Source organism: Lepidothrix coronata, unplaced genomic scaffold (genome assembly GCF_001604755.1).
Source record: "Lepidothrix coronata isolate B3197 unplaced genomic scaffold, Lepidothrix_coronata-1.0 Scaffold116, whole genome shotgun sequence".
Taxonomy (NCBI): domain Eukaryota; kingdom Metazoa; phylum Chordata; class Aves; order Passeriformes; family Pipridae; genus Lepidothrix; species Lepidothrix coronata.
In genome coordinates this window covers 2150278-2176827 of record NW_016690296.1, presented here as the reverse complement: position 1 = coordinate 2176827, position 26550 = coordinate 2150278, and the positions used below count along the sequence as shown (strand labels likewise).

The 26550-nt window shown below is 42.5% G+C and overlaps 2 long non-coding RNA genes across 3 annotated transcripts in view; one reads left to right on the top strand and one right to left on the bottom strand.

Annotated features, from left to right (window-relative positions):
- The window catches only part of LOC108502321, a 33933-nt gene extending 9601 nt beyond the window's left edge, over nt 1-24332 (top strand). Inside the window, exons 4-16 of one of the 2 annotated variants that reach the window (XR_001876456.1) lie at nt 265-423; nt 4363-4456; nt 7959-8140; nt 9084-9250; nt 10700-11092; nt 13012-13196; nt 14091-14195; nt 14504-14602; nt 17125-17279; nt 19041-19190; nt 20619-20733; nt 21842-21958; nt 22642-24332. This is a non-coding gene — a long non-coding RNA (uncharacterized LOC108502321). The remainder of the gene's footprint in view (nt 1-264; nt 424-4362; nt 4457-7958; nt 8141-9083; nt 9251-10699; nt 11093-13011; nt 13197-14090; nt 14196-14503; nt 14603-17124; nt 17280-19040; nt 19191-20618; nt 20734-21841; nt 21959-22641) is intronic. The other variant, XR_001876457.1, reaches the window with a different exon arrangement.
- The window catches only part of LOC108502322, a 32008-nt gene extending 5946 nt beyond the window's left edge, over nt 1-26062 (bottom strand). Inside the window, exons 1-2 of the long non-coding RNA XR_001876458.1 lie at nt 25998-26062; nt 25196-25411 (exon numbers count right to left, since the gene is read on the bottom strand). This is a non-coding gene — a long non-coding RNA (uncharacterized LOC108502322). The remainder of the gene's footprint in view (nt 1-25195; nt 25412-25997) is intronic.
- Between the last annotated feature and the right edge of the window lie 488 nt (nt 26063-26550).

Below are 26550 nucleotides of genomic sequence, written 5' to 3'. Positions count from 1 at the left end.
CTTTCTGAAATTATAGGTTCTGTTACTGTCGAGTTAAAAATTAAAATTAAAACCTTATCCTGCAAGAGGGAGGAGTTTCACACCTTTTTATACCTTTCTATAATAAGATGGGGGAGGAGTTGCACAAAATCCCCCAACAAAACATCAGATTAAGATACTGTGGTGATTCAAAATTTAAGTATGTAATGAAAGGGAATGCATCTTACCCAGCTTCAGCTGACTGGGACGCAAGAATTAACTATTTGTCCTACCCTGTCGAGGCAGAAAAACAGGTACCTCTGGAGCCCTCTCCACATGATGCTATGGAGGGAATTTTTTACCCTGTGGAGAAATACCAGGGTATTTCCTATGGAAATTCCCTATGGAGAAAGCCGAAAGAAGCAGCTTCGACTCAACGCCCAGCTTTTAGATGCCTAAACTGAGGTGAGTTGAGTCCTGTCCCTGCTTAAGTGGGACCAGCTTTTTTGGAGTAATAGTTTCTCTTGAAATTATATCAGTGGGAGTATTGGTCCTAAACTGGACAATCAGGCAAGGGAGTGAAGACAGCTCCCCGTGACGTGATGCAAAGTTCAGCTCGTGAGTATCGGCACTGTGCCTGCGCTCGCGCAAGGAAAAGGGATCCACTTAATCACATGCTCTTTTTTTCATGTACAGAAACATGATCTATGAGACAGAGCTAATGCATAAAACTCAAACCCTTAGCACAAGTCTTTGGTTTTTCCTGGGCTACAATTTATTCAGCACTGTGGAGGAGTATGGCTCCTATTACACATCAAAAGTCTTTCGCAGGGAAACACTTGGCTCCAGATTATCACTGTGAAAGCCACACATTCCCGGCCCTCTGTGCCCCCTCTGATCCAGAGCAAGCAATGCCCAAAGGCAGTTGTGGCACTGCTGTGAGGAGGCTGCCCCACTCCTGTGCAGGGCACCGGAGCAGGAGCTGCACACGGGCCGGGCTGCCCCACTTGGCAGCACGTGCTTCCACTCCACTGCCACACAGGCATTCCTCCTGCTCTGCCAGCCAGCTGCAGCTCCAGGCCCAGCCTGGGATTTGTGGTGAGGGGATTTTGCTTTGACAGCCCAATGTCATTTTGTTTTTACATAATCAGCCCTTTTTGTTATAAGCTGTGGGCTTCAGATAACAGCAGCGAAAAACTATTTCAAGTGGGAGCAGCACCCTGGGTACAGAGTGAGACAGAAAACAGTCAGAAAAACTAAATATTTCTTGTTTCTTGTAATCACCTGCCCTACAGCAGTCAAATGTTGACAAGTGTTTGCTGATAACTGGCTTGCAGGAAAGACGAAGTGAAAGAGAACAGCAAGAGAGGGGTTTTTTGCATTTCTGATAAACCTCTAGTTATGCCCTTCAATGACAGTTTTGCCAACAGCAAAAAAGTAAGACAAATTTTTGCAGTCTGAGGTGTCTGGAAGCAAACTCACACATTTCTTCCCTGTACTAGGCTTTTGTTTGGAGAACCTTTCCATCTGGATGAGTAGCGGGAACAGGAAAGCATCTGAAGCTGGGAAAACTACCATCCTGCTGTCTATAAAGCACTGATAGGATTTTTATGTGGAGCCCTAAAGAGAGTGACACACAGTGCTTTTATTTTGCCAAATGCGAGAGCTCAGATGTTTGCAAGCAGAACAAAATAAGCTGAGGCATTGAAAGCCCTTCCTGAAATGTGCCTGGTGGCTGATGCCGTGGCCCGTCCCCCAGCACATGCATTGTGCAGGCTCTGCCTCATGTGGACCCCTGGGCACAGCAGCACCACCACTGAGATCCTGCTCATGGCACCCCCTGCACAAAGGGGAAGGTAATTAGCAGAGAAATGACTATTGGCGCAGCTAGAAAGTAGACAAGTAATCCTTTGGGGTTTAGTTCATTGCCTCCTTGTTTTCAAACCAGCGCCTAATCTTCCCAGACCCCACTCCCTGGCTGCTCCTTTCTTCCTTTCTGTTCTCCTTCCCCCTTTTTGCAGGGACTATGGCTTATTCTGATTCACTCCGTTTCTTTCTTCCCCAACAGCCACAGGGCAGCCTGGCTGTTGCCAGGGATATAGTAAATGCATGTGACACGGGGCCACCAACAACAATCGAGCGAGTCACACTCATTCCTGGTGTAACGGCGCTGGAATCGGCACAGCCAGGCTGGGAGCTGGACAGCCCAGCTATGAACCTGGATAAAGAGTTTTCTTTAAGGAAAGTGCTCTTAAAAATAGCTTTCGGGGAGAAATGTGCAGGTTTTACTTGTAAAATGGCTGTTGGCAAAGGATTTGTTGCCAAACTCCAGTCAGAGCACTAGTGAGAGGTGGTAAACATGCCATTCTGACAAGGAATTAGCAGGCAGCATAGCACTGGGGAAAATATTACGACTTTCTTCTTCCCTGACCTGAAAGAGCCTGTTAGGAGATTAGGAATCTCCATCTCTCAAAGGTATAGCTGTTTTACCAAAATTTAATTAATGAAGAATAATATTTTGGGAACAAGAGAAAACACCTCTGTAGGATGTGGAGTGTTAGGAATACATGGAAAGTTGCCTGTATAAACAGTTCAGCAACTCTGGGATAAATTATAGGAGCATTTGTATGCATGATTGCCCATCTGTGTAAAACAAGACGTGCAGCCACAGACAGGAATGATGTGCAAGGCAGACATGGGGCTGATGTTAACTTGATCCAGAACAGAAGATCTGTCCCATCACATCTGAGTTTGACCCAAGGAAGTTTAGATAAATCTAAATAAGTAAATAAATAGAGGAAGAGGCCTCAGTGAGAGGAAACTCAAGGTATGCTATCTATGAATCTGTTTCTGGGTTTGGGGTTTATTTAGACTCAAGTCAGATTTTGGACTGTTATTTCTCCACTTGAAGGTTTTTTGGCAGTTGCAGGAGGGCCGAAGGCTCAGATCCAGCGTGTTCCTTCCAGCTGCAGGCCCAGTGCAGGCCACGGGCACTGGCAGGGGTGTGGTGAGCTGGAGGGCTTCAAACCAGGGATGCTGTCAAGAACTCTGCCTTCCACAGCTCCCCTCTCAAGCACCAGCTGCAAAATGTCAACACCACCTTCCTCAGAGAACACAATTAATTAAACCAGGCTTAATTAATTAGTGTCAGTAAAGCAGATGTAGCAGTTATGGTGGAAGTAAACAAATGTACATATTGTAAATTATCATCTTCTCTGCAAAGGATTTGGTCTGAAATCCCTGTGGCCATTTCACTCCTCCCCACGATGCTATTGGGGAGGCCTCTGGGAAACATGCAGAGATAAACTGCTAATTGATGAGGAACTAATATACTTCTATAGGTTTGTATCTCAGAAAAACAATCAGCAAATAGATTTGTTTATTAACCCCTTTGGACTTGTTGGTGAAATACAATCCTGATATGTAATTTCCATATCATGCAACATCACGTGCCACAAATAGGTCAATCGTTTAAAGTCTTGGGAGTTTTATTTGAAATGTTTTACACTTGAAAATCCAACTGAGGCTTTTGTATCATCTACCAGTGCTGTTCTTTGATAGAGCAGGAGAAAAAGTGTTTCATATACAGGTAATAATCAACTGTGTATCTTGGTCTGAGTGTGTGTTCACTGGAGCAGATTTTGGCCTGATTTTGCCCTACTGAGAGTGAGGAAAAATGATGCTAAACTTGGGTTGGTTACACTGAATGTAGCCTGATGTGAGTAAGGGAGAGCATCATAACCCCACTGACCCAATATACACCTCCCCTGAGGCAAAAGGGACACCTTTTATAACGTCGGTAGGTGCTGATGCAATGACAGCATTCATCCCTGCGTTGGAGGTTGAGATCAAGGGAAAGAAAAGGGGAAAAAAATTGGTGGGATAATGAAACACCAGTAACTAGTGATTGTGAAGGTATTTATTATATGTGTCTGTGCAGTTGGTGTTCTGTAAAGCTGAATGTGAGTGTGAAAAAGCAGATGTGGAGCCACTCCAGTCTGGAGCCTTTAGAAGGAAAGTGAAGTAAATCTCTCGTGCCCTGTAGATATGAGGACAATGCAAACTCAATATAACGGGCACTGTACTAGTGAAGCACACTTGGAAAATGCAGATAGAGGAGGGATACTTTACTAGGGTACAGTCATCTCCCTAATTCATGCTGTAAAGAAACCACGAAGGGGGAAAAATTCCCCTTGTCCTTGGTGATGACTCAATGGATTAATGTAGGCAGCAGCATATGGGCAGGGTGCTGTGAGAGGTAAGCTGCAGTCAGAGGCCACTACTCTTCCTGCCACTTAGCCTGTGTGATTCCCCTTTCCCCCGCCAGGATACTGATATCAATTAGTCTCTGTGGAAACAGAAGTTTCCGTGGCCCATGCCAAGGTATCCCCTTTCTTTCTTCAGCTGACAGCAATTCCTGTGCACAGGACTGCCCAGTGACGGGCTGTGTGTGAGGGACGCTGCTGCAGGGTACGGGCTGTTCCACCAGGGACCGCAGGTGAGTGCAGGGCCCTGCTGGCACCTCTGTGGGCTTCCAGTTTGGTGTTATGTGCTTTGTGCTTGGGGTACTTCTCGTCCGTCCGTGTGTCCGTCTGTTCGTCTGTCTGTCTGTGTGTCCGTCCATCTGTCTGTCTGTGTGTCTGTCCGTCTGTCTATCCATGTGTCCGTCTGTCTGTCCTTGTGTCTATTCATCCGTGTGTCTATCCGTCCATATGTCCGTCCGTCCGTGTGTCCATCTGTTCGTCTGTCTGTCCATCTGTCTATCCATGTGTCCATCCATCTCTCTGTCCTTGCGTCTATTCGTCCGTGTGTCCGTCCGTCCACATGTCCTTGTCTGTCCATCCGTGTGTCCGTCCGTCTGTGTGTCCATCCATGTTTCCGTCTATTTATGTGTCCGTCTGTGAGTCCATCTATCCATCCGTGTCTGTCCTTTTGTCTGTGTGTCCGTCCATCCATCCATCCCTCTGTCTGTCTGTCTGTCCATCTGTCTGTCCGTCCACCTGTCCATGTCCGTTCATCCCTCTGTCCATCCGTGTGTCCATCCCTCTGTCTGTCCATCTACCTGTCTGTCCGTCCATGTGTCTGTCTGTCGGTGCGCCCGTCGGTGTGTCCGTCTGTGTGTCTGTCCGTTCGTCCGTGTATCCATTTGTCTGTGTGTCTGTCTGTCCGTGTGTCCATCCATCCATCTGTCCGTCCATATGTCTGTCCATCCATCCGTCCATGTGTCCATCTGTCCGTCCGTCTGTCTGTCTCTGTCCGTCTGTCCTTCTGTGTGTCTGTCCATCTGTCTGTGCATCTGTCTGTGTCTGTCTCTCTGTCTTTGTGTCTCTTTGTCCGCGTGTCCGTGCATCTATGTGTCTGTGAGTCCGTCCGTCTTTCCGTCTCTGTCTGTCAATGTGTCTGTCCGTCTCTCTGTCCATCTGTGTCTCTGTCCATCTCTTTGTGTGTCTGCCTGTCTTTCTGTCTGTTCATCTGTCTGTCCATCTCTGTGTGTCTGCCTGTCTTTGTGTCTGTGTGTCTCTGTCTGTCCGTCTTTGTGTGTGTCCATCCTTCTGTCCCTGTGCCTCTTTGTGTCTGTGTGTCCATCTGTCTCTCTGTCCGTCTGTCTCTGTGTGTCTGCCTGTCTTTGTGTCACTCTCTCTGTCCATCTGGCCCTGTGTCATGTCTCAAAATAACGTTTCATATCTCCCTTTTTAATTCTCTCAGAACCTGAATTCTCCCCTTTTAAATCGCACGCAGGGCTTTTGTTCTTGCTCTTCTCTCTCATTTAAAAAATTACTTTTTTGTTGCTCTTTGAATGCATCTTAGAGAGGTTTTGCAAGACAGCTTTGCCAGCAGCCAGCTACACTGAGCTTTCTGGGATCTGAGCACCTACCCAGGCAATGGTAACTTTGCATTTAATCGTCAATGACAGGTTTTGCACGAACACAAAATACAAGTAATTCTCAGGAACTTAATGCACTAAAAACTAACCAGCTCTCCATAACATCTTGTCCTTTTTTTGTAACCTTGTTTTATATTCTGGATAACACTTAAAAGTGTGTGGGGGGGCAGCCCAATTGAATGCAATTGAGGCAGTTGAATGCAATGCTCCGATAACAAGTAACTAAAGATGTAACTAAACAATACGATCTTGAAAAAGTCATTGGTCAGATCGTATGACCTCTACTTATACAGGAATTTCTGAGAGCGAGTCCAGCACGTTAGTGTGTTACAGAGTCCGAGTACTTCTGCAGACCTTGTATTAGTAGATGCCCACAGGCATCACCTCTCCTGCCTCTTCCCATTTGCCAGTCCTCGTGCTGTACCCACGCCACGCTGGCAGTGCCTTTCCAAATCTCTGCTTTTTCAGTAGTCAGTGAATGAGAAGCCAAAAGCCAACGGGCTGAAATGTGGAGGCCCAGCAGGGTGCTGTGGCTGCAGCCTTTGCTACCTGCCTGCAGGAAGCTGAACAGGTTCCATCCTCCTGTCCTGTATGTTAACTGGCCCGGCCTCTCCAAGGAGAGGCAGCAGCATTGATTTACTGCACTGTATAAATGTGTTTATGGCTTGGCACGAGCACACTTACACTCGCTATTTTCCAACGTGGATTTCCAATAAGCCCTTTGCTCAAATGAGTCTATTAAATTTAGAGTGCCTGAAGCTAAAACTGAATTCTGAGAGGTAGCTTTGGGGGTTGAAGCCCAAAACAGCTGGGAAAGGCTCCTGGAGCCTTCTGTTAGTGCCTGTTGGGGTTGATATTTATATTGAGCAAAAATAATTGAAGAAGTTAAAGCAATCTTGGCAGAACACATTGCCTCAGCCTGAGCTGCCTTTTTACTTCAGCTGGCACTCAGACGCACACGATTCCACAGGGTTATTAGAGCAGCTCCTGAATTAAGCCAATGTGAAATCAGAATATGACCCATTCCTTTCTCTCCTTATGGACTCAATTTCCAGTAGTCCCATTTCCCTGTCTCTGCAGTGGGGTACAATAGCCGGGGGAGAAGCCCATCCAACCGTGGTCCCTCCCTCATGGGTGTGTTTTGGTCTCTGGTGTTCCTCGGGGCTGGAATGCAGTTCCCTCCCCTCTCCCAGCCTGGAGCTGTCCTTGGAGCCTGTCAGTGCTGCCCTGCTCACTGCTGTGACACTGTCATGTGTAACAGCAATTACCATCCCTGCAGGGACAGGAAATGGAGCAGAAAGTTTTAGAGGACCCCCAAGTACAATCCATAATTACCTATACCTGCTCAAGATTATGTCTCTCCAGCTAAGGAATAAGGCTGATTTCTAGTTGCTAGTAGTTGGGCTTTACTTGGAATCAAAAAGGAATGCCTTACTACCCATGGAGGAAAAAAAAGAGATTTGTAGAGAATGGGATTAAATTAAAGAAAGTAGAGTTTAGGATGAACTCTAGGGGTAAAAATCTATAGTAAATCTACTGAACTGTGGAATGATCTCAAGTGAGCAATGGAGCCTCACAGTGTGAAGAAATAAAATGATATCTGCCAAAGCCTTGGGAAGGCAATGTCTGGGGAGGCAGCATGGCCTGGCTGTGGCAGTGCAGGAATTGTGGGTATTGGGATTGTACATTGTACATCCACCGAACCTACACTTGTCCTGTATTAAAGTCTGTGTGTATTTCTCAGGTAGGTACGACCTGCATAGCTTTAAATCCTGCCTCCATTTAAACTAATGGGAATCGTACAGGCTAACTGAACAGGAAGCCACCAGAGCACACCAGTGACTCTGGCTGTCCCACCCTCAGCACATGATGCCTTAAAAATTCTTCAGACCTACATGAGTTAGAACGTGGTTATTACTGGATATTTCTGCTTAAGAAGTCTCCTCTTGGTTTTACAATTATACATAGCATTCAGCTCTAGTACATACGGGTAGAAAAGAAGACACAAACCAAAAGCATTTCTCTCATTTGCTGGAAGGAGAGAAAAATACAACTGGACTTGTTACAGAATCAGAACTAAGTAGAATTACTTTGCTTTTTTTTTTTTCCCATGGAGTTTGTTCAGTTTCTGGCAGATAACAAGGAAGCATCTCCTGATCTGTAGCCGTCTGGGGAATCCCTTTTCTAGAGGAAAGAGAAGTTGGGGAGGAAGAAGGTTGGTGGGCTGAGTCCTGAACCTGACCTAGAGCTGTGCCAAGAAATCCATGTGCTGTGTTTGAGTGCCCTGGGCCTTTGTAGGTAAGCAGGATTGCTTCAAAGATATGTGGTGACAATACCAATTTTCCTTTGTAGTGCAGAATACACGGAGCCCCTGGATTTTGTCCAGCCACTTAGACTGAGGCACTCAGTCGCCTGTCTCTGGCTCCCTGGCACCGGCCACAAGGCAGTGCTGACAGGCTCTTTTCAAAAAGTCTCATGGTTTGGGTCTGTTCAGGAAAAAAGTGCCTCTTGCCACTCACCAGATATGCTGGAGGGCTCAAAACATAGACATGGAAAAGCAGTGGCCATAGCTACTGTCCTGGCTCCTCCCAGATGTTGGCTTTTCCATTCTTTGAGTTAAGACTACTGCTGCTTCCTCTACCAGAATGAGGTCAGTGCCATTTATATTTGTCTCCTTTTTTTTTAATCTATATTTCTGGAAAGCTTGCCCTCTTGGAAAGTTTATCCCCTCTGATTTTTGCTTCTCCTTGACTAGCCCCACTTGCCTGGTAGCTCCCAGTATTTCCCATCATGACTCAGAGTGGCTGGGGGGGCTACACCGGGGGGAGACCCAAGATCTCAGCGGAGCTGTGCAGCACAGGTTCACCAGGGGTGTCTGATCCAGCCAAAATGTGCATCAGCCCGGGACGCAAGAGGAATCGCTGGGATGGAAGCTGAATCTTTCATCTGCTCTTTGTATTTTCTGCCTTTTCCCTGGGTTTGCTTTCTTCTCTTTTCTTCCTTTGCAATTGTCAGGGAAGCATCTGTGAGTTTCATGAAACAAATGTTGCCCATTAAAACCCCATTGCTGCCTGCCAGAAAGGAAAATGGCATCTTATTTGAAAACAATATGTAATTGTTATTGCTGTCTTGTTGCAAGTTATGCCCTTGAAAAATGTTAGGGACTTATTTAGTAGCAACTGATGCTGAGGAAAAGCCTTACTAAAGCAGAAAATTAACTGTTGCAATATCTTTTACACAGCTTCAAACACCACAATACAAATGCCTGGTCTGTTGTGCTCGTGGATGTGTTTATGATCACTTGGAGGATAAAATACAACACTTTTCCATGATGGAGACTCCAGTCCCAACCAAGAGAGCACAACCACGCCGGTGTAACACTCCTCCTGCAAACACACCACCACCCAGGTACCGCCTGGGGGTCCAGTGCAGAGAAACTCTGCCTGAAAGGACAGTTTTTAACTTAAGCTGGCACCCTCAACACCTGCACTGCCAGGCCGAGCTGCTGAGTCACTTACAGACTGTTAATCTTCTTTTTTAATGTTTCCATCTATTTTGTATTGCCTTTTATTTTACTTTTTTTTTTTTTTTTTAGTTTTTTTGGTATTACAATTAGGATTCGTTAACAGATTTTTACAAAGCAAATTGGGAAACACAGATCTTTTCTCTTGGAAACCCGGCATTAATTTGTGCACACAGCAAAGCCACTCTCTCAGTGGAACTTTAGCTACTGCTTTTCACAGTTACCTGCTATTTTTCAGTGAATATTTTATGTATTGAATGTATTTTTCCCCTTCAGACAAAACATTAAAATCCATTTCTATCATAAATTAGATAAGGGTTTTTATAAACAAATATATAAAAAAATATTTGTTATATAACAAACTGTGGGAGCCAGTGTAAAGGTATTATCCTTCTTGCTTATCCAAGAGAGTTGGGACCTTAATTCCAAAGAGGTGAAATTCCTTGTCACTATAGAAGTTTACTTTTAACTACAGTGCCATAACAAACAGTCACAGAAAAAAAAGCCGTAATAAAGTTTTAGCCAGATTTTCCACCTTGTACTGTTCCTGCAACTATCCCTTTAAAAGTCTAATGAGCTTTTTATAGTAAAAAAACCACAAGTTATTTAGAATTTTAAAATATTTACTGTATAATTTAAAATTATTCTAGTGAAAGCGACTCTGGAAATGCAGCTCTGTGACGGCAGTCTGGGAAATATGGGATAGTGTCCAATACATCCCATTTATTATTGCCAACTGACTCATGTTCCCATGTCATCCCTGGGCACTCAGGCACCATGTTAAACCTCTCGTTCTCTGCTTGCACCATCTGAACCATTTTTATGGTGACAGCCAATGTTTCAGCCAGCACAGAGCATTTCTTCTTTTATGACTTTGAGATGACCTATGGAATGTATGGATCTTTATTACAGAAAAATGTTCTGACTAATTTTAAGAAGTGAAATACAGGCAGAACCGTGTCTGCCCATCTCATCCTACCTTTAATAGAATAAATATGACTGAGTGTAATGGCCAAAATCCCTGACAGCCTCAGGTTTGCCAGCACTGGTTTTCCATGTGCTTTCAGCCAGGGATTGGGAACCTTGGCTGAACGCAGAGCACTTAACGTGCCTCAGATGGTGCCTCAAGATTTCCTGTGCACACGTGAGCAGACAAGCCGTGGTTGGGAAAAGCTTGGGTTTTCCACCTTCCTCAAAACACTGGTGGAAGGGGAATTCTGCCTGTTGTACTCAGCGTGTCAAGCCCTTTGCAGAGGTCCCATAAAGGCACCTCATCGCCTTTGCTGTAACACCTCATAGGCCCTTGTTAACTCTTCTCTTTTATGGTCCTGTAGGTAAGAGTTCATCTGACTGAAATATCCCTGAGGCAGCTGACAAGAAACCTTGAACTGCTTGAATACAAAACCAGATGCCTGTGTTCACTGTGGGGTGACCCTCTGCTCCAGCTCTCTGGAGCAGTGAGGCCAAGCAGTCCCAGGGCAGGCGGGAGACTCGGGAGCGCCGCCAGGCTGATGGAGACCAGCGTTTGTCTGAGGATTATCCTCAGGCCCCTCATCATCACACTTTGGCTTGTTCTGCGTGGATGGGGACTTGATGACAATTCCCTGAAATTTCAATTTGGAAGAAAGAGCTTCATGTTTGACCTTTTCTCTCCAGCGCCGTGTCTGCCTGCCTTGCCCACAGGCTTCAGATGGGTCCTGTTCCCTTCGGTTTAAGGTCCAGATGAGGTAAGCTGGAGTAGCAATGCCTGCTCTTTTTTTCTGGTTTGCTTTTGGCTTAGAGCGTTATCAGGCAGTCCCTGGGTTTAGTTTCTGCATTCGTTTCACTGCTTTCATAAAAGCGGCTCAGCAATTTTGGATGACCGATAAGGAATGAACTTTCTCTCACCCGCAGCTGCTCTGATATGAATTTTTAAAATCCCTCTGTACTGAACAAATGCAGAAGATACTATTGACAATTTTCAAATAACTCAAAGCATTTTCATATATAAATACTCAGAGTTGGAGTTTTATCTGAACATAATCTAAATGCTCTGAAAACTTCCAAAGGCCTCACAAGTATGAAGATACTTTCCTCAAAGTCACAGGAGGATTAAAAGTGAGAGAAAAAAAGACAATACCAAGAAATCAGCTGGGCACTAAGCTCCCCTGCAAGGCTTTAGGAGTGACAGCACTTGAGTCTAAAAACTAGTAACTGAGAAAGGCAACGTAGAGATGGGAATGGAGCAAAGGGCTGCCTTGACAAGAAGCAATCCGGCAACTTTTGACTCTGCTGTGATTTTCTTCCCCCTCCCAAAAAAGAAGAAATAAAAAAAAAGCCAAGTTATTTCAGTGTAAGCATGCTAAATAACTGGCATCTGTCCTGAAATCTTGTAAAACAAATTGTAGCTCTGTGCAATTAAGTTGTCTGGGTAATAGTATCCTCCAAGATTAGACATCTCTAATGGGAGTGTTGACAAGCCCTTCAGTGTAGCAATGCAGTGGTGCCCCCTCAGAGAAAGAAGCAAAGCTCCTGGGAAATAATTAAAGAACATTTTGGTCAGCCTGTGATGCAAATACAGATTTTTCAGGTTATGCAGAAATAAACTGGAAACCCACAGAACATCACCAAAAGAGACTAAGGAAACTGAGTGATGCTTGTCCAAATGGGCCTGAAAGGAAACAAAAAGGCTGGGAAGACAGAGGATAAGAAGGTTTTGGAGTAGCTGTGGTTCAGGAAAATCTCTCCTCCCTGTCCTTCTAATTTTTTATTGTAGTCTGACAGTGGAGACAAAAGTAACCCATCTTTTCATTAATCCTAAACCCTTCTCCTTCATCTGGAAAACTGACATCAATTAAGACTTTGGATTCACATTGTACTAATTCGGAATCTTGCTAGGGAATAGTACTTGCATATCCAAATCTGTTATTTTCACCGGTCTATGCCTCTATTCTGTGTCAAGCAAAGCTTTTCTTGTTACCTTTTAACAGTGCTACAAATAGTAGGGTCTGCTCCTTACCCAGACCATACTTGGCCAGCTCAATACTTCCAGATGTTCCTCAACTCTGTTACTTTTTCCTTCAAGAAGCAAATTTAGTGCAAAAAACATGAAGGAAAACCAAATATTTTAAAATTGATTTCTTAATTGTTGATGGCTATCTAACAAAGCCAACTTTTGGTTATTTTGGCAGTACAGTAAATTTAGGAGGTACCTGTGGGGCATTTCTGGATAAGAAAACAGTCAAACTTAAATCAAGACCTGAAAAATTAAGAGTCATAAACTACAGGGGGGAGCCAAGTCACGAAGTCTCTTCTTTCTCTCCTTTCCCAGTCTTCTTCATACAGCCATGATTCACTGAGGGAGTGTTTTGAACATTTCCACAACTGCAAGCGTTTGGGCGGAAGGAATGGGTGAAGGAAATGTATTTTAACAATTAGCCAATACATGGTGGTCTCTCCTGAAAAATTAAAAAGCAAGAAGTAGATACATCCAAGGCGTGAAAAGGAGAGAGGATGTTTAAATCACTTTTATAATTTTTTTGTACATGCTGATGTTGAAAACAGTATTGATTAATGATACAGTGTTTTTTTCTTATGTACCCTAGAATCCCTAATTAGTGCTTGAGCCACCTGAAGGGATTATTTAATTTTTAAATAATTTCTGCAGCGAAATGAGGAGATCCCATGTCGGCTGCATGAGCGTTCTTGCCATTGCCCGTGGCTGGAGTTGTGAGTTTTCTGTGTCATGGACCATCGTGAGAGAAAACCATGTGCTGAGGGAGAAACCCAGCAATGAAGGAGTAAATAGCTGCTCTGAAGATCAGCTTATTAAGAGGCAGACATCTGAATGAAGTGAGGTTCCTGGGGAGTCTGTGGCACCAGACATGCCAGAAAGGGAGGCATGAAACCCTGTTATGCGCCATGACCAAGCAAAAGGCGTTTTTACCTAGGCAGGATTGGTGGTTAATATTCTGCTCCTGTGCTGTGCTCACTGAAGCCCCGGAGTGCTTTTGTTCATGATCTGGGTCTTGTGCAGCACATTTACATGTGACCAACTGTTGGAGTGGCTCAGTCACCTCGGTACAGAACAGGGCTCAGCTGAAATGCCAAAGGCACGAGCTTCGTTTGGGACGTGAGGAAAAACCAAACAAAAATATCACAACTTTTTTTTTCTTTTTCTTTTTTCTTTGATAAAAACCTTAACAACAGCTTCCTTATTCAACAGGATGGTTGGTTACATTACATCTGGTTGTATGGTTACATTACATCTGGTCAAAAGCCTAAAGATGATTTAGCTTTTAACTAACTTTTTTTACTTTTAATTGAGTTTGTTAGGCGTAAATAGCTGAATGACACATCATTTGTTTAACTCAGTATATTCACAGCTTAATTAAATAATTCACATGCTAGTCTCTAATCGTGACGTGAAAAGACCAAAAACCAAATTAAATAATCATAGCTCCCTGAGCCAATTGCTTGGAAAAGAGGAGCAGGGTCTGTTGAGACATATGGCAAACAATCTTTGCTGCAAACCAGCAAGCTAAAACACACCACTACTACCATGTGGTAAGAGTACATATCCTTTTGCACAATATATTTTCCAAACACACTCTCGCCAGGAGCAGCAGGTGTGTAACTGAACTTAGGTTTGAACAGATAATTTGAGTACTATGAATTGGAAGGAAAGGGAGGAAGCTGGGAAAGGGAATGAAATATTGTGAAATAAAATTGCAATTTCCCTTACAGCTCTTTTAATTGTTAACTTATAAGTTGGGAATTTGTGAAATGTGACAAATAAGGAAGTAATTGAGAATGCCTGCTGCACTGAGATCTGTCTCTGCCAACATATGCGTAAGTAGAAATTGGTGTTGGAATTAACTTCAGTGGAATTAAGCACCCACACCAATTTGAGTGAGGAATGAAGCCATAGATATAATTGCTATGAATTTGCCAAGGTTTGTTGCTTGTTTTGGTTTGTTTTTTTATATTATGGCTTTATTACCTAATCACCCTGTTGTGCTGCATGTATACTGTATGCAAAAAAATACAGATTCTGTGCCCAGCACCAAAATGCAAAGAAGTCACCTTCTATTGCTGATGTTATCCCACATGGGAACAATGGCAGTAACCTCAAATAACAACAGTTTTCTGTTGCCCAGGTTCTCTGCTGTGGTGCTGTGGTAATCCTGGTGTGGCACAGGCAGGACGAAGGAGGTGTGCAGGGGAATATCCACTGGAGCCAGAACGGCAGGGCCTTGGTAAGTGAGCTGTTTGTTCATATTCTTCTATTGCGTATTTGAGAGAGTCAGACCCAAACAGAACTGCCAGGACAGAATATTCCTCTGAGAAGATGAGCATGGGTTATGTGTCTCGGCTTTGCCAAAACGCTATGGAAACCACTGCTTCAGTTTGGGAATAAAGACGTAGGCACAAACACTGCCTCGGGCAGGGTGAAGACCACCCTTGGGCAGAAGTGCTTGGGAGCTGCAGTGGTGAAAGGAGGGGGGTGTGCTTTGTTTTGCAGAACATTTGGGTGTGTATAACAGGCCTGTCTAAACAGAATTGGTGTGTCTGATGGCTGATCCAATATTCCAAGGAGGTCCTCTATTCAGAACTTGTTTTCCTTCCACGCTTACCCTACTTTGTGTATTGTGCTAGATTATACTGGTTTCATAAGTGGCAGTCACAGTTACTGTCCATCTGGATATGTTTTGAGGCTCTATAAAGTTTTAACAACTGTGAAGGGGGAAAATACAAAAATATGCAGCCAGTCTGAAGTGGTTATCTCGAGATTTACCCTCCTGTCACCAGGAAGGCACAGAGCACCCTTCGCAGTCCTTGTAAAACTTACTTAGATCTGTACCTTAATAACACAGCAAAAAGCATTCTCTTGTGAGTTGAGATTCTCTCTCAACCTGTAATCTCTTCATGAATGAAAATAATTATAATATTAAGGTCATACTAACACATCTCTACACATTCAATCTTGATTCAGGTCATGTATAACTGAATCAGATACTTGGTTAACTCTTGTGCTTGTCCTATTGCTTGTTGTTAAATTAGGGGATTTTATACTTTTCAGTATCTTTTAATAAGATTTTGGTTTGCTATAATTTATTCTCATGCTATTCACTATGGAATGCCAGTCAGTTCTCAAAATACTTGTACATGCTTGTCACATTTTTTTCACATTTAAAAAGCCCTCTTTTCCATGTTAACCCAGACTAAATTACCCTGTCAATCTTTAACTCCTACCTCTGTGCTGATAGATTATGACATACATCTGGCAAGGCAAGATAGTTCTGCAAATAAACTACTCAGATGCCCATCGTGAATCTGTGCAGTAGGGCTTTTGAGGTCAGAAGGTTTAGATTGGTCATCTCTAAGTGTAAAAGTAGGGCAGGTACTTGTGTTGGGTCGAAGGGACACAGGGCTTTGGGACTGCACCTCTCTCAACTCCTGCCTTCGCATCATCAGATAATTCAGGGCTCGTTTTCCTCCGGGTTCTGGGCTATTTGTGTGCTGCTCAGCAATCAGCAGTGCTGTGGTTTATTCCCAGCTGTGGCACAGAACAGCACAGGACACTCAGCACCACTTTTTGCTCAGCCCAGGCAGGCTTCCTGTGGATGGTGGGTGACTGCAGCCCATGGCTCCCCGGAGCTGCCTGTGAACCCGCTAATGGTGTACAAGTGCAGGACCACCAGTGCCAGGTCTGTGCTGTGCTGAGGTCACACTGTGAGAGGAGATTTATCAGCACAGCATGTCCAGCTGGAGCTGGAAGCAGAGCCTTTCTGCTCAGCAGGTGCTACAAAAGGACTGGCACATGCCAAGTGCTGGTGCCCGGAGTGCCACTGCACTGCCCATTACTGCAGCCCTCAGTCAGCTCCAAACCACCCTGAGGCCCAGCTCTGCTTTCAGCTGTGCTGCTCCTGATGTGTTGATGAACACACAGCAGAGGAGAAGCCAAATTACACAGAACTGTCTTGTTCTGATGTATTGGGGAGTTAGTTGCCAGTGGCCCCCAGAGCACAGTAATACCTGTGCTGAGAACAGTGTCAGGGCTCTTTGCACAGCAGCTGAAGCTGCGCCTGCAATTCAAGTGTGATTTAAGTCTCTCTTGTTCATGCCCAGCTTTCTGGTACTTCAGCCCTTGGCTATCCCACATAGGCCCATATATATATATTTTTTTTTTTCCATCTTCTACTGGGGTACGGGGGAAAAAAGTTCCTGTGAGACTATCACAAGGCAGAGATGCTGTTAGGACAGGGAAGGATTTTCCTGTAGGGTCTTAGTGCCCATCTGTAATAAATTTTTATGAGGGTTTGGAGGAAACAGAGGCCTGGGCTAAGCAGCAGGTTAGTGGTTTGGAAAGCTGCACAGCCCAGTTACTGGCAAATCTTTGTTTTATCCATCCTGACAGGTTCTGCCATACCATACAGGTAGGTATTTTTTCTAATGCTGTAATATAAATCACTGTCAGGTCATCAGCATTCCCACAGTTTTCCAAAGTACTTTTGTGTCTGCCAAAGATTCCCACAGGACCTCTAGGCCTAGAGGATGCTATATAAGCTCCTTTAATGGAGCATGTAGTGCTGAACTGTGCTCTGCTGCAACATTCCCACTCAGAGGAAGAGGCATAAGGAATGAGGTGGTCCCAAGAGTTATGGCTTAAGAACCATATTAAAGACCTCTAGTAATAATATGTCTTAAACCATCATAGCAAAGTAAACCAATATTTTACTTATACAAAAGCTTTTTTTCCTTTCACTATTCACTTAAGAAAATTCCATATGAGGATCTCAGAGTAGAGTAAGACACCATCAGGAGACTGGAACCTGTGCCAGCCTGCAGAGGCCTGTCCTCCAGCTGAGAACAGCTCAAGTGCAACGTGTGCTGGCCACGTGTCCTCCTGTGCCTTGTTCATTTTTCCTTTGGGTGAGTACCTATTTCCCCTCTTTTTTTCCTAAACTTTCAAAAAAATTAAAAAAAACCGAGATAAAATTCAGTTCATGTATTATTTTGTGAGCATCTTTTTTTATCCCTGGGAGTTGGAATTACTGCCTTTGCCATCTAATAACACAACAGAAGTCCTGAAAATAGGAAGTGATGTCTCAGATCCCGGGGCTGCTTTTGCCACCCCGCAGTGATGCTGCCCTGCTCTTGTGCTGCCCTGCTTTGCTGAAGGTTGTGAGAGCAAAGCTCCAGCCACGCTAAAGGATTTGAAGCAAAACAGGCCCTTTTCTTTTCAGATCATCTCAAGGGCCTTCGAGAGCAGGAGGAAACCAAATGACAGTTAATGGATCGGGGAGGGCCTGACCTGAGGATAAGGTTAAGTGGTGTAATAATCTCCATCCTGAACTTGGGGCTGTGGAGCAGCTTCCCTAATGTGCTTGGTCACAAGGTGAACCACTCTGAGCAAACCTCACAGATTTTCTGCCCACACCACTTAGAGCAAAGCTCGGGGTTCTGTTAAACACCTGAGTCCTCCCCTAAAACACTTCCTTTTCTTTAATTAATGACTACTTTCCTCCACATTACACTCACTGATAAACTTGACATATTTCTGTGCACTGCCCTTTCTTTGGTGCTCTGATTTTTTCACTTCCAAAAGCACAGTGTATCATATTTTCTAGATATAAAACATTTCTTAGTTAAATTATAGGCTTTCTTCTTTGAGAATCAAAGAAGTTAATGCATGAGTTCTCTTTGTTTGGCTTTGTTGTGAGGGAAGGGAATGGTCTGGCTGAAGAACTGTTTCTTTTGAGAGAGTGTTGGATGGCCATATCAGTCAGATTTTTGTTTTTCTTTCTTTGCCTAGAGAAACTCTGCAATTCATTAGCTAGTTTTATCTTTCTTTCAATGTCCTCTTTATGCTTGTTGTTAAGACCAGTGTAGGCAATATTATCCACAAACCTCATTAAGGAAAAATGTTTTTATGTCCTTCTCTCAGAGAAATGACACATATTTCCAGTGCAGAAAAAACAGCTGAGCTAAATTTGGAATTTCTCTAAAACAAGAAAGAGACTATTGGAGTCTCTTCCCAAGACCCACGGGGATTTATTCCCTGGTGACTTGGGAATTATTTATTTCCAATATACAATGTCCCAACTCAACCCAGCCATACTCTTGGAATATTGTTGGGCTGAAGAAGCTCTTTAGCTTTCAAGGCTTAACACTGACTTACTCTCCCTGAAGTACAATGGTGTTGCAAAATATCAGGCAATGGAACTGATAACAGGATCAGTCAAAAGAAACACTGAGGTAGGAGACCAGCACTTGGTATGTAGATAAGGAAAGCCTTGCACCTGAGCTAACAAAAGCAGAGGGAACCTGAGGAATAGGCTACACAGCCAGGTAGATGGCCAAGAGAAATGGAAAGGAATGGAAAAACAGAAAGCATAAAAATAATCCTTTAGGGAAAGTCACTAATCTCCTAATCAGGATGAAAAGGCTACTAGGAAATGGGTGGCAGCCACAGTCAAAAAGTACTGTATTTGTAACAGAGGTACACAGGTATTTTACTCTGACTTGTCCATGATTTGTACAGATAAAAAGTGCAATCAGAAGTTTTTGAGAGATTTACAAAGTAGCTTCCCCTTGAAAGTGTTCAAGGAAAGGCAGGAGGGGATTCAGAAGTGGATGCAAGTTGTTTACAAGGCAGGCATTACAGACAGCATGCTTTTGTTCTGTTTGCAGGCCAAAAAGACATGGGAAGAACCTGCCACCTCTGCCAGCTGTGCCAGAAAACTTCTTTCCTGAAGAAGTCGTGTGTGATTGATCTCTGAAGCAACTGCTGAGTTACAGTCCCACAAATAACATGGAATTGCTGTCTGCTTGTGTTCTCTGGTAAGTGCAGCACTTTCTTTTAATTTAGGCTGTAGCTGTCATGGCTCATGCTTTCAGCCCTGGGAATCCTCTGTGTGGCCCTTTGAATTGGCCAAGAGAAGCACTGTACAAATACACTTTCGGGATCTTGTGCCAAGGGATCTTCTCTTCTAGTCAAGCCTCAAAAGGTCAGGGTATCTTCAGTGTGGTTGATTTCCCTGGACTGAGGAGGAACACAACAGTGCAGAGAGATCATACTCTCCCCCCAGCCCCCAGAATGGGTAATAACTGAGGTGCATTAGGCTTTCAGATGGACACAGAGAAGAGATTTTGTGTCCTTGAGGTCTGTATTTTATGGTATCATAAGACCTAGTAGGAGCTCACCACTCTGAACCCCTTGTCAGCGGTCATTCCCATAGGCACATCCAAGCACCTTGATTTTAAGTTCTAAGCATTTTCCTAGCAGGAAAAAAAAAAAGTGAAAGAAATAAATTCAGTATTAAAAAAACAATAAGAAGCATAGCGGAAAGAATAATGAAAGATTGGAAATGATTTATGGGTGTAATGGATCACTCTATATATCTTTACAGAAAGAAAATATCCAAATTACCTCAGCTTTAACAGTCATATTCCCTGTGACTGCAGAGGAAGAACTTTTAAATGTATGTGTAAGACTGGAAATGGTTATAAAAGATCAGAGGCTTTCAAAATTCGCTGTGTACCAGGTCTAGTGAGTGCAGTGCCAAGAGTAATATATGAAATCTGATCCGACAGTTTCATAATTTTCCTTTGTTTGAGGAGATCCCCATGCAATGCAAACGTACAGCATCGTGCCAGGAGTAAGAGACACGGTTAGTGGAAAGGACTCGGAGGTAATGACCACTGGGCAGTTTCTCACTGGCAAAATATAAAAAGAAAATGAAGAATTAAGTCCATTAAGAAATCCCAAGGAACATGGTTTAGATTAAAGGACCCTCCTTTCAGCCAGGAGGCTGGAAGGTTGATGTAGCACTGCTCGTGCAGATGTTTGGAAAGTATTTCACAAACTCAGTTTTGGAGAGTGCTTCTAAAGGCTGTTGCTCTTCCGCTGATCTGTGCCACCTCCAATTTATCTTAAGCATAAAATAGGAAAAAACCCCAGAAACTACAGCTTCTAGTTAAATAGGAGAGGTCTTTGTAAAGAAACACAATAAAACATAAGATGTTATGGTCCAAATCCTGTAGATCCAGTATCTGTAGTAGGCTGGCAGGTCTCCTTTTACCTATGAGCAATAAAAATGAAGTAAAAGCAAATCTGTCAAAACTCAGCGAGTTTAATTCAATCCCTTGGTTCATATTGGCTACATGTGAACAGTGCATAGAGCAGTAAATTGCTATACTGAAGTCCTGGGAGTTCAGACTTGGTTGTGTGGTTTGTCTTTAAAAATCTGGTTCTGTATTATGCTTCAGGTAGTGATTTTTTACCAGGATTCTGTACCTGGCAACAGTAGCTCAGCCCATCTCTGCGTGAATCCAGTCCAGCTCTGAATATCTTGAACACTACGCACACAGAAAGATTACTTAGGTAAGATCTCAAGTAAGGGAGCTTGTGTCTGGGCCAATGCTCTGAGGTTCTGCTCATTAGTTTTACACTTTTTTGTTAAATTCTGACTTCAACTTGAACAACACTCAAAGCTCCTTGTCAAGTGTAAGGGTGAGAGCTCCTTCTCTCAGACAGAAACAAACCTGCTTCCTTGTGCCAGTTCAGCTCTGACAAAAGGACAACCCAGCTCTGCTGATGTTCTCTATACTACATTTTCCTACAGGATGGGGGAAATGCTGAATGTTGCTGTCCTCCTGCCTGCTTCCCCTTTCTGACTCTCTGCATTTTTGTGCATCTTTTCTGATCATCTCTCCAAGTCTCTCCCTCATTGTCTGGAGAAGGTGGTACCTAATGGCCATTCCCCAAGGAAACAGTTTCTCCTTTCCTAACCACATTTCATTGTCCCAAGTGCAAGATGTGATGAGGGATGGCTCTTGTCCTAATGAAAGAGAGTGAAGGTTCCATTGACTTCACCGGGGTCAAAACTTCACCCTCTAGGACCTATTGGTAGAAATGGGAGGGAATTTCCATTTTCACAGAGGATTTGCAACCCCTTAATTGTGTTGAAACCTCCAATATTTCCTTCGTGGGGCAAAGTTCATATCTTCTTTCAGATGAATGTAGTGGCTGAGCGTCATCTGCTGCTGCAAAACCTTTACAAGTCACTTAAAACTAGAGCAGGCATAAAAGAGAAGCAGGGTGGGAAAGGGTTGTTTGCTATTAAACACCAACACAAACCCAGCTTTTTGTCTGTGCCCTTCCCCCTTTTTGTTCACACACTCCTCTTCACCCTTCAGACAGCCTTAGAATGCTAATTTTTCTAATCACTTGGAGAGTAAAAACTATTATAGAAATCAACTGAAATATTATTTTAAATCCTGTTTAATGAGACTGGATCCACACCTATAAATAAAGTCTTAATCTTAACTTCCAGGACAAGGGTGTGGGAAGTACCAATGCAACCTGACATATTAAAATTCAAAGCAAGCATTTGAAACCAGTTTCAAAAAGGGTTGTTTAACACATACTGGCAGGTGGGATTTATGAAGAAATGGTTTTAAATAAAAGTCTAATTGTTCTCTTTTCACAGATGTTTAGGATTTCTCTTCACAAAGCAGACGATACAGATGCTCAGGAAGATTCAGTGAAATGGTAGTGTAATGATAAAGATTTGATTGTGCTAGTCCACCAGTTTGTGAACTTTAAGGTATTCAATTATTCTGATTTTCTCAGGGTAGAGTCTGTATGCATGTAACCCATGGTTAGCACTAATAACAATATGAAACCCTTCCCACATCAAAGCTGTGACTACATGCTTTTGTCTGTCCCAATGGTTTGAGAGAAAATCTTGATAAATCAACATGAGTTTTTTTCTTTTTCCTTTTTTTTTTTCCTCTTTCTTAAGTTTTGTTGTCTTGATTAGATAAAAAATAATAGGGGGCTGTCAATCTGTTTTCTTTTCAGGTCTTCTCTGCCTCTTTCTAAATTAGTTACAGCCTGCTTTTTGTAGCTTTATAGCCAGCCTGACCTAATTTAATTACCATGACTTGTGTGGCTTAAAGATAAATAGTTTTATTCAGTCTGCCTACTTTTGTATAAGTTTTCCCTTTCACACATCTCTCTATATTTTGGCATTCAGAATTCTTGTCCTCTGTTCTCGGGTAGGTTAACACAAGGTTAGTTTATAGCATTGTCCATATTTTCACACAAAGGCCTTTGATGCAGTCAGTCCCTGTCTGTGCTGGGAGTCTTTGTGGGACACAAATGAACATGAGCTGGGGAGGCACGGGGTGGAAAATACACCCTTATGCCATCAGGAGGTGGAAATCCTCAAAGCTTGGTCCTATACCAACACTGTCTGAGGTCTTTTTTTTTTTTTTCTTATTTTAGGAAAATACTTCAGAAATCACAGCTTGGGATTTCTTCCCTACAGATTATTTTAAACTGTGCCATAAGCAGACAGAAGATCTCCAGCAACATAACTTTGTAGTAAGAAAATGCCTTCAAGCTGTCCCAGAAGACAAGGGCTTTACACAGAGATGTGTCCCCAATGTACAGTTCCATGGGGTTCATGCCCAAGAACATGGAAAAATCCTTCTACTACTGCCCTCCTGGCCACCTTGGAGTACAGAAAGCAAGCAACCAGCTTATACAACTGCAAAATCTACTTAAAAGAAGGGATTATCATGTTCCTTCCTCTCTGGGGAAAGGGAGAAAGACTGACCAGGAAAACAGGACTGATAGTAAATGTTTTGGGGTTTTTTTTTAAATAATTAAATATCTTACATTCCCATAATGACTGCATTGTTTTATGAACTCAGAGGTAACATTCAGAAATCATGACTGATAGGAAATGGTAAAAAATTATCAAATCTGTTGCATTCCCAGAATCACTGCACTTTTTTTATAATCTCACAGATTGATAACATTCCGAAATCATGACTGATAGTAAATGGATTTTTTTAGAAATGATTAAATCTGTTCCATTCCCAGAATTTTTTAATCTCACAGAAACATTCGGAAATCATGACTGATAGTAAGTGATAAAAGATGATTAAATCTGTTCCATTCCCTGAATCACTGCATTTTTTTATAATCTCACAGATAATGTTCAGAAATCATGACTGATAATAAATGGGGTTTTGAAAAAAAAAAGTTTAAATCTGTTCCATTCCCAGAATCACTACATTTTTTCATCATTTCACAGGTAACATTCAGAAATCACAACTGATAGAAAATGTATTTTTTTAAATGATAAAATGTTACATTCCTATAATCACTGCATTTTTTTATGATCTCACAGGTAACATTCAGAAATCATGACTGATAGTAAATGTATTTTTTTAATGAGAAAATCTGTTACATTCCCATAATCACTGCACTTTTTTATGATCTCACAGATACCATTCAGAAACCATCACTGATAGGAAATAATAAAAAACTATCAAATCTGTTACATTCCCCTAATCACTGCTTTTATTTTCTGTAATCTCGCAGATCCCACTCAGAAATCATGACTGAAAGTAAATGGTTTCTTGAAGAAAAGATGAAGTCTTTTACATTTCTGTAATCCCTGTGCTTTTTTAAGAGTACCTCCATATATGTTTAATCTATGAACACTAAACACATTTTGCAGTAGTTTGAAAACAGTTCTGTTGAGACTTGCTGCAGTTTTTAATATAACTGTAGATACCTAATCTAGTGTCATCTCTGTGTCACGTTGATGGTGCTAGAAGAGCCTCTGGCACTTTTCTGAAAAGGCACCTATTTGGGTTTAAAATGAGTATATTTGAGGTCATTAGGAAAGGAAATTTCCAGCACTAATTCTGCCCTAGCACAGGTTTTAGCAGAAAGAACAAACCAAAGAACAAAAGGAAACCCAACAACTGTGTTTGATGAATCCATGTGCAATATTTTTGTTACAATGAAATAAAAGACCAGACACCTTGAAGTTGCTCTCCTGTGTTTAATTCTTCTGAGCTACTTTTTAAATTGATCTCCCAGTACTTGGTCTCTTCCCACCCTTGTTATTAAACTAACAAAAGCAGTTTATACCACCACACTATAAGCAAAGTAATAAAATAAAAACTTTCAAGCATTTGCTTCAGCCTGTTGGACACATTTACCTAAAATCACATTCATGTTCTATTCTAAATAAAATTCTATACATACCATTTTATTTCAATATATAAAAGCAAATGTAATATTCAAATGCCTTGTTTCAGCATTGTTGGTCTATTTATCTGATGGCAACATTCCTACACAGCTTACATGACCCTAACCTGAATAATGGTAAAGCTGCCAGGAAGCTGATTTGCTTCAGAACAGATGATAACGTTCCTGTAGGTGCAGGGGAAAAAAAAATCACATCCAAACCCTTCATATAAACTTTTCAAGAAATACTGCAATCCTCAGCAAAAATCAAGTAAGTTAACACATTTTGATAAAATTTAAAACTTCAGGGCCTGAGGGCATATTTATCATACAAAGAGTGTCACCTGCAAAGGAAGAATTCCACGAAATCCAGTTGGAGATTTCTGACTGGTTCATCCACTCTTTCCAGTTGTCCTTTTCATATTTAATGGTATTTATTTATTTGGACCTTTTCCTTGACTGAACTGTATATAAACTCATGACTACAAAGAGAGCAGTGTTTGACAGTTAAGGCAGCTGCTATCCTTGCCTTTAGACCTACCTCTTCCCTGTGTGCCATTGCCCCTGGAGAAGGAAAAGATGAGCCAGAAGGGACAGAGAAGCAGTTCCTGAATGGCTCAGGCTCATTTTACTGTGGTAACTTATATCTACAGCCTGATAACTTACAAAAATGAACACTCTGTATGCACCAGCACTGGATAAGAACAGCAGAAGCAGGTACACATAAATTAAGATAGCAAATATGTGTGGGACACAGAAATCTGTGCTGAAGGACTGAAATGAGAGTTACCTGGGTTCCTCCAGAGGCTCTGCTGACAAAGGCAAAGTGTTCCTGGCAACAGTGATCGATCACTTCTGCTCTCCTTTCTAGGAAGGTGAAAAATCTGTTTCTTTTATGTGTCCAGAGTGTTTCGATTTTAAGTGTTTCACAAAAGGTTACATCTTCCAGTCTGAGAGCACAATGGTCCTTGATCTCATTTGGTGTCTGTAGATGATTTCATTTCACCTAAAAGCAATATAAGAGCCACCACAGATGAATTTTAGAAAAGGTCATTCCTTATTTACATATCTATCTTTGTTATATCCTGTACAAAAATTATGTCAGAATGAGATATGCCAGGAGGGAAAAAATAAAAGTACAGATAATTCCCTGATCTGAATGTGGATCAAACACTGGCTGCATTTGGCAGAAGTGCACATCTGATTGTTACTGCAGCCAGATTCCAGGAAATAAAGGGCAGAATGTGGCACAGATTCCACTGCTCTGATCATGCACAGAAACCAGCTGATATTTTGAGGTTCTGAGGTTACAACATGTGGCTCTTCTAAAGCACAGCCTGCAACCTTGAGGGGTTTGTTTTGTTTTCCAACTGGAATCTGACATGCATGGCATGTGAACATTTGGAAGTCATATTGATCACCATGCATTACATATAATTGCTTTAACTTTTATAGCATGCAGTCATTAAACTGACTTCCATAATAATAGAGCACTTAACAGAACCCTTGCCCACATGTGACCCAATAAAGAGGAATAAGAGTGGTGTCTAACTCTACAAAGAGTGTTTACTGGAGTGTGGATGGATACACACCCCTTCTAAATCAGTGGTGATGCTTCCAAAGGAAGGGCTGGAGAGGAAGCGGGTCAGCCTGTGATCTGGGAACAGATATACACACACACATAAGGACAAACTATTTCTGGCACACTCAACATTCTCTGAACAGCAGGGAGAGATCTGATATGTGAAACAGTAGGCCCCAGCCAATTAGTCTGTGGCAGATAAGAACCTCTCCTTAATTTGTGCTGTTGGGTTTATATGTGGTTGTTCCTCTCTGACTTCACTAAACCCCAGTTTTTATCAGCTGGGATGCTGGCATTCTTTCCAGGTGCAGCAAGGGATTTGGAAGGAATGAAGTATGATCTGGGGGCCTTGCTTCTGTCATAAGGGGAGCAATGCTTTTGTAGTTCTACTGCTCAAAAAAAATCTGTGAACAAGAGAACTAGCTCCTTTATTATCCACACAAGTGCACCCTTTCAAAGCATCACAGGCAACTCAACAAGTAACATCCATTAATATCTGACAGCAGCAAGACTCAAGAAATCAAAGACTTGGAAATTTGCCTTGCCAGAGTGGTGCAGAAAAA